Source organism: Petromyzon marinus, chromosome 41, assembly GCF_048934315.1.
Source record: "Petromyzon marinus isolate PM22_M1 ecotype Great Lakes invasive population chromosome 41, UKy_Petmar_22M1.pri1.0, whole genome shotgun sequence".
Taxonomy (NCBI): domain Eukaryota; kingdom Metazoa; phylum Chordata; class Hyperoartia; order Petromyzontiformes; family Petromyzontidae; genus Petromyzon; species Petromyzon marinus.
In genome coordinates, this window is record NC_133707.1 from 11,725,905 (window position 1) to 11,733,852 (window position 7,948).

The following is a 7,948-nucleotide window of genomic DNA, read 5'->3' on the forward strand; positions in this document are numbered from 1 at the left end:
GCTCTGTTTACCCAGGAAAGCCTCACCATCTTAACTTTATTTCGGCAGGGGTGCCAAGTTTTTTGCAGCGTGGCCCTACAATTGCTACATTACCCAATTAAGAAATTTGTGGGTTGCTTTTTTCTTCAAATTATGACCGTTCCGCCGGTCCACAGTGGCTTGCGCGTCTTAGAATGACACCGTGGGATCTTTAACGTCCACCGTGAAGCAGAGCGTGCGCGCGTTTTATAGTTGCACCCGTTGGATGGATTCCACGTTGCCACGTTGTGGGCAATCTTAGGGCAACCGCTGCTGACTTCGCACCTAATTTAGAGAGCCGAATGGAGTTCAAAATAATTAACAAACAAACATTTTGTGTAGGACCCAACCCAAAAGATCACTGGGTCCACCCTAAACCGCATCCTCAATACGGAGACCTCACAGCGATGATGCACTCTGCTGCTCCTGATGGGGTTATCTGGCTTGACCACCTGAATGTGAAATTGTAGTTGGTGCGCTGCATCTACATTAGCCATACGAAAGAAGAACATTGATCCGAGAGAAGTGATGGAAGCTTGCGTCCCACTGAGCAATTCTAACCCAGCGGTGGCCAATACGTGGATCGCTTTCCGCGGGTGGACGGCAAAATATTTTGCTGTGGATCTCAGGACAGGGCAGAACAAACGCTAACTTAAGCAGACACAATTTGCATTACGGCTGATGACAAATAGAAATCCCCGATAATGCATACATTATAAACTGATTTCTACCCGTAGATGGCGTTAGTACGGTATGTCTCGGCTCTACACAGTTTACCTAATGACGTCTTTTCCCGGAACATGGGGGGGACGTTTCGGCCATACAGCTCTACGTTGCTAACACTTTTTCTAACAGTTGTTAGGCCTACGAGAGGTGAGAGTGTTGCATCTGTTGGAAGGTCCTGTGGTGTGAATGAATGGACTGAGAACGATTTCTTTACCACGGTGATGCTTTACATCCGGCTCATGGTTCCATGAGCGTCTTCGAGGAAGAGGAATGTCAATAGTCCGAAGGTGACGATTGAAAAAGTGCCCAGAGCAGATTCAAAGGAAAGCAGAGATCCCGGGGGAAACGCCCGAGTGTGTGGTTTGGGGGGGGGGACATTTTTGTACAGATGGAACAGGTGGAGTCCACGTTTTGTTGTACTGCCTGGCAGAGCCAGGGTTATGGCTCCTCAACACCCACGGCAAGGGATATTCACCAGATCTGTGTGTGATCCACAAACCCTCGCTGCTGCCTCACACAGCGCTGGATCTTGCAGCGTAGTCACTCCGCCGACCCGACAGTTTCCGAACGATGCGTTGGGTTTTGATTTAAAGCTTTCGTGACGGCAGGGATTAATATTCTTGGTTCTTTCGGTAAAGTCACGTAGAAGGGAAACAATATAATAATAAAAATACAAAACAAAATAAAAATATAGAATTTAATTGTTTTATATTTTTATTATTTTATTGTTTCCCTTCTACGTGACTTTACCGAAAGAACCAAGAATATGATGCGTTGGGTGTTGATTTAAAGCTTTCGTGACTGCAGGGATTCATTCTTGGTTCTTTCTACGTGACTTTACCGAAAGAACCAAGAATTTGATGCGTTGGGTGTTGAGTAAGGGTGCGTTTACGATTGGGCAGTTCCACAAATTCGCAATAAAAATCAAACTCTCGTTAACTTTGATCATCACACATGTATCCATAGTTCTATTTATTTACGTGCAATTTTAGTGAGGGACTGCGTTGTCTTGGTGTGGTCTGGGACTGTTTTTTGTTTTGTTACCTTGACCAAGATTGCATTTGGTGTTGAAGAATCGTCAGGAATTTATGCACTATGCAATGTCCACTTATATATTTTATTTATGTATTACTTAGCGACTTGCTTAGCTTCCCTATACTTTGCACTCTTGTCCGTTTTTGTATCGCTCGTTGTTGTAACTTTCTAACCCGCCCCGTCAGGACATCACTGAAAATTACCTTCGGAGGTCATCGGATCCTTCCAGTCCCAAGTCGTGATTCTGACGTGGGGGATGCCAATTTGAAGGCGATTATCTCTAGAATTCAGAAGGGTGTGGCTGCTTGTGGAATACGGCGACGGTGTTGGGGAGGCTGCCCCCCGTCTCCCCGCTCATCTGCGACCCACTGCTCTCCGACTCTCCCCCCCCCTCGCTGCAGTCCCTCGAGGCATGATTTAAAAGGCTGTACGAACCACCTTGTGAATACGCCGCTGTGCCCCTCTCGCTCACGCTAACCACGAGCCGCGTAGTGGCGAGCGCACCCACGCGGGTAGAATACACGCTCGTGCGAAAACACAGGAAACCACAGCGAGCAGGCTCACAACACCATGCACCCCTCTCCGTACTCGCAGAGACGACACGACAAGGTTTAATGTCTACTGGCGATTTATTCTCCGATTAATTGAAGTTAATCTACCCGTGTCAATGTGAGCCAGCAGTGCAGGTCTAACCAATCTCCCGGCGGTCTAGGACTCAATTTGCCTGGTCTCTCCCTACTCACTCTCTCCCTACTCACTCCCCCTAAGGGATATTCCCCTTTGTCTTACCTCTCTCCTCCGTACTTACGATCCGATCTCGAGGTGTAGGAAGCCGTGGAAAGGCGAGGCTGCACGTAGCTTTTCCTGGGAACTGGGCCTGGCTGCTCTGCGACCCGTCTCACGGACGTTCCAGTAGCAGGGGCACGGTGACTCCTCCGCTCCCTCTCTCCAGAAGAACCCGAACAAAAGAGACCTTGCTCCTAACTTCCCTCCCTTTTTATCGCCCCTACATCAAAGCTACCGTGCCGCTAATCCGCTGGCCTCTTGTCCAATCCGGAGTCTCGGATTTCCCGCTCTTTGCCAATCGGATTAGTCCCCTCTCCGACGCCCGCCCTCTATTCTTTAACCAAGTGCACGACCGAGAGGTCCTCCTGTACCGCCCCACTCCCCACCTGCCTGCTGATCCGCGTGTGCCTTGGGTGTTTCCTATCCGCGGTGGCTCAGCAGCCCCCGTCGTGACCATGCAATTTCAACCCAGGTCACGGCGCCGCGGTGCATGTTAGCCTCTGGGGAGGTCGCCCAATTTCCTGCTCGCAGGAAACCGTGAAGTTTCGTCCCGTGGGAGGGCTTCTGGGTGAAAACCTGCCGGCCAGGTGACCTCCCCTCGGGGCTCTATGTGGGGGGTGTGTGTGTGTGTTCAGGTGGGGGGTGGTGAGGGAAGAGCAGCGTCGGCCCCGTTGCTCGGAGGTGGCGGCGTCACGGCCACTGGGTCAGCAGAACGGCTTCGCTGCTACGGCATCACAGTGGCGGGCCCGGCTCCGGCGGAGTGGCCTCGCTGCTGTGGCACCACAACGGCTCAACGTGCACACAGGGCTCAATGCAGTCGTCACCTGCCCCAGCGCGGATGAAAAAGTCGGCTCCATTCGAGTAACCTCCCGACACCAGCGCGGTGTTTTGAGAACTTCCTCCTGCTCATCGAGAAAAATAAGGATTCATTATTTCTATACTCTTTGGTTCTATTCGGTAAAGTCACGTAGGTAAAAAAATAAAACAACAAAAATCACGACGTTTCGGCCACAACACAAGCGGCCTTCATCAGGTGAAGGGACCAGCCTGTCTCGAAGACTACGCTGGAGTGAAACAGAGCCAAGCTCAGACTACGACCTTTGAGCTGTGTGAGATGGATTAAGGTGCCTCGACAAAGGAATTAGCATAACAATTAGCATTTGATTGGCGGACTTAGCATGATGAAAGGTGTAGCACGCGGCAGTGCACCTTTAAGCTGTGTGAGAGGGATTAAGGTGCCTTGACAAAGGAATTAGCATAAAAATTAGCATTTGATTGGCGGACTTAGCATGATGAAAGGTGTAGCACACGGCAGTGCACCTTTTAGCTGTGTGAGAGGGATTAAGGTGCCTTGACAAAGGAATTAGCGTGAAAATTAGCATTTGATAGGCGGACTTATCATGATAAAAGGTGTAGCACAGTGATCGGCACCGGCAGTGCACCCACCTGTGCTGCGAAAGTTTGGGGTACCACTACTTGAAAAAATATACTGTACCAATGAAAATTAGTTTAATGTTTGTTCGATTTAGAACATCTTTCCAATGGTTGCTTAATTTGAAACCATCTTCTCGGTTGAAATTGTGTCTGTGTTTGTAGATCTGAATTGCCTCGTGTGTTTTATTTTTTTACCTACGTGACTTTACCGAATAGAATCAAAGAGTATGGATCCTTGCAGTCACGAAAGCTTCAAATCTAGAATTAATTATTTCTGCCTACTTTGGTGTGATAAACTATGTCGAAGGAAAAAAAAGCCGCTTGATTATTCTTATGACCCACGTCCGAAAGCACGGAATTGCGCCACACGGTAAACTGGACACTGCAGCCTGAGATGCACGTTATGACCTGGCCAGCACGTGGATGAAGCGTGAGCGATGGGTAACCCGGTACAAATAGCCGGACAAACGGTGGCCTGTGGGGTGGGCGATGGGCAAATGCAGGATGATCGTTGCTCTCAAGAGAAAACCAATATGTATGTATGTATGTTCAACTTTTTTTCGCACCGTAGGTAATGGACCGTGCTAATCGGAGGTATGGATGCCAGTGATATATCCTCTACCTGTCAAAGCAAGTTAGTTAGCCCCGGACATTGCATTTATTTTTCGATTGTTGGATTATATTATCCCTCCCTTTCTTCCCCCCAGCCTTATAAATACGCTGCACATGATCGTCACCCCCGTGGTGTCGGGGTGGCGGGATCCAACTTTCCCCTGTAGTTCTCATAAACGAAAAAGTAATGCCTTGGTTCACTGCGCATTTGGTCCTCGCGGATACCTCCCGAAGGATGGTACGGTCGGGTTCTTGGAAAAAATAAATAAAGTATGAGCCCTGGATGCCCGAGAGCCCCTTCCTGCTTTCCAATTGCCCCTATGCTTTTAACTTGCTCCGGCACCAGCTGCTGTCCTGCTAATTACGGTGCAGATCTGCGCGCTGCTGATTGCGCCCAGCGTCACCGCTGTTCCAGTTTGATCTGCTCCCGAGGTTTGCCAGCGTTATTGCCAACTCAGTTTTAATTAACCGGGTGACGCCGAGACACGCGGTGACCTCCTCCTGCTAATTATGTCACGGGATTCTTTCACCTTTTTTAACCTGCGCCTTGCAGCGGGGCGGCACGCTACGGTTAATGTCCCCGCAGAAAGTGGCCGGCGGCTGTGGCCGGAATTGAACTGTCGCGTCGACGACAACGAGGTCGGTGCCGAGCAGGTGACTTCTTGCCTGACCTCTTCCCTAACCCAGGGCCATCTGTGCCCGTCGCGCTGCAAGGACGGGTCCCCGTGTCCTAATCGCCGCGTTAATTTTGAGCTCCGTGGCGCGGGAATACTTTCCGTCTTTTCACATCTCCCATTGTCGCCACCTCTGCCGCTGTCCGCCTCCCGTCGTTCCATCATTCGCGCAACCACGGCTGCTGTCGTTGTGCAAAACCGCTGTGGCTACGCTTGCCCGTGCTTTCCAAATGAGGTCATAGGCTTTGCTTTGCTGCGTTTGTTCTGTCTGTCTGTAATGTGGGGGGTGGGGGTTGCAGATGATAAATCTTGTAAAGATGATTCAATGTGAGTTGAACTAAAGTTGCGTTTGCTATAAGGGACTCCTCATAGATGAGAAAGCTGGCCACGTTGTGTCAAAAGGTTCCCCAAAATATGTCGAAGCGAAAGCAAAGAGGCACCACCGTAATTACTTTTTTTTTGCCATGACGGCTTCATGCCAGTTTCCGTGCCTCTTAATGAAATGCCTCCACTCACGCACGAACACACGTCGGAAAGCGTTCCGTAATCCGTGCGTGTGCGTGCGCACGACCGTCCTGAACTTGTCGCTTCTCCAATTAAACTAAAACTAAACTTTTATTTTTTATTTTACCAGGTGAGGCCCCACTGAACTATGCAGCTCTTTTACAGAAGCGACTTGCCTAAAACTGAAAGCTCAACAAAGTGGCTTATCGTGTGGAAATGTATAGGAGCCAAATTACTCCAAACGTGTGATGTTGTTTCTAAATGTGGAGGGGAAAACCGGAGGACCCTGGGAAAAATCCACGCGACCACGGGGACACGCAAACTCCAAATATACAGCAGGCGTCAGGGTCGGGATCGAACCCACGACCTCCTGTGTACCAGGTGAGGTAGTTAACATCTAGCCACCGTGGCGCCCAATTAATTGTAACTAATTGCTCCTGCTGGTCGTCTACGCTCGGTTGCGACCGACGGTGGCAAGGGAATGGGCCCTGCGCGTCCCTCGGCTCATCGCGCCGACGGATGGCGGACAGGTGTTCGGCATTTGCGTTTTGCCCTTTGTGCACGGATGGACAGCGGCACGTACGCCGTTAAATTGGGGGCCCACCAGAGCCATGCGGCCGGGGAGAAGGAGGGGGGGGGCTTTGTCTAAGTTTTTTTTTTTTAAAACAGCGTCGCGATTCCACGCGAGGAATTCCGAGCGCGCGTTTAATTATAGAAAGTGCCGCTGCGCGGCCGTCTAAAGCGCTCCTCCACAGGCCCTGACGCGATACCGGACGGGCCGCGTCCGACTCCACTCGTAAATGAAAGGCGCCTCGTGATAGCAGCGTGGTTTTTTTATTGTGACCGGGCGGTTGTGTGGTCATGCTTAGAGGCGGCCTAATCTGACCGTTTGGAACGGTACCGTCACACGGCCCATTGTGGCCCGCGGCGTCTATATTCTTATTTTCCCGTTACGCCGCCTGCTTTACGATTGGCCGTTTTGTTTTTGCCGCTGGTTGGGGGAAGGAGGGGGGGGGGGTGGTTTTCGTTACTTTTTTGCCGGGAGAGGAATTGCTAGGTTGCAAACGTTGTTGGAAATGTCCGTCCGTGGTTGTTGCTGCCTTGGGCAGGCGATGTTTTGTTGCCTGAACAAATTGAGAGCCGCGTGACCAATCCTGAGGAAAAAGCGAGGCACTGTAATTCTGCAAACGTAGCTTTTGCATTGTTGTTTTAAGATTTTGTACAAAACACTAGACGGGACTGAAGCCATCTCGGCTGAAAGACAGCGCGACAGACAGAGAGACCGCTGCAAGGCCGAACCAGTGACGCCAAGAGAGGCCCAAAAGGCCTAAAAGGCCAAGTGATTCGGAGAAGTTGCATTTAACTGGAACAGAACTTGTGTGGAGGGCCTCGATTTTGAATAAAAACCCTATGAGGAAATCTGTAAACAGAGGAAAGGTGAGAGGCGTCGGTGCACACGAGCACCATTTCCACCTTCCACCTTAAAACAGGAAAGCCACCGTGATTGGCTCAGCAGCCTTTTGTGATGTCACACGCGCCGTGTGTGACTTCAGAGGGCATTAGCTCGAAGCGATCTATGGCGGTGGGGAACGTGTTTTTGTATTTCCCACTTGCTGTGGTGAAAAATAACTACTTCTGTTTCAATTTATACATTCATGCCTTGTGTAAATTTAAATGTATGTGTTTTGTAAATAAGATCATGGATTTAATTGCATTAATGAGACAGCTTGGCTGAGTCTTAAGACGCAGGAGTGTCCTGCATGTTTATGTTTTGCGAGATCTGTAATTGAGTGGCATGTGGGAGATAACCGGAGTAGCCAGGGAAAGCCGATGCATATGAGGGAGTAAACACTCAATGCTCCACTCAGATGAATTCACCAATCCTATTCCCTACTGCCATCCCTTGGCCTCGGCGCATTCTACCACGATTTGATGTGTTTGCAAATCACATTCTCTTTTTGTTTTCAAATGTGAATGTTTATTTATTTACATACTCTGTATTTATTTCAACATGTGTCCCTTGGGGGTGAATGTGAAGCGTGGCTACTCTCTTCACGAATAACTTCCAGAATCGTCAATGCGAGGCCCTGTATGCATATCTGTATGTTGAACTTTTTTTGCACCATACGTAGCCAACTGTGCTAATCGGAGGTTTTGGG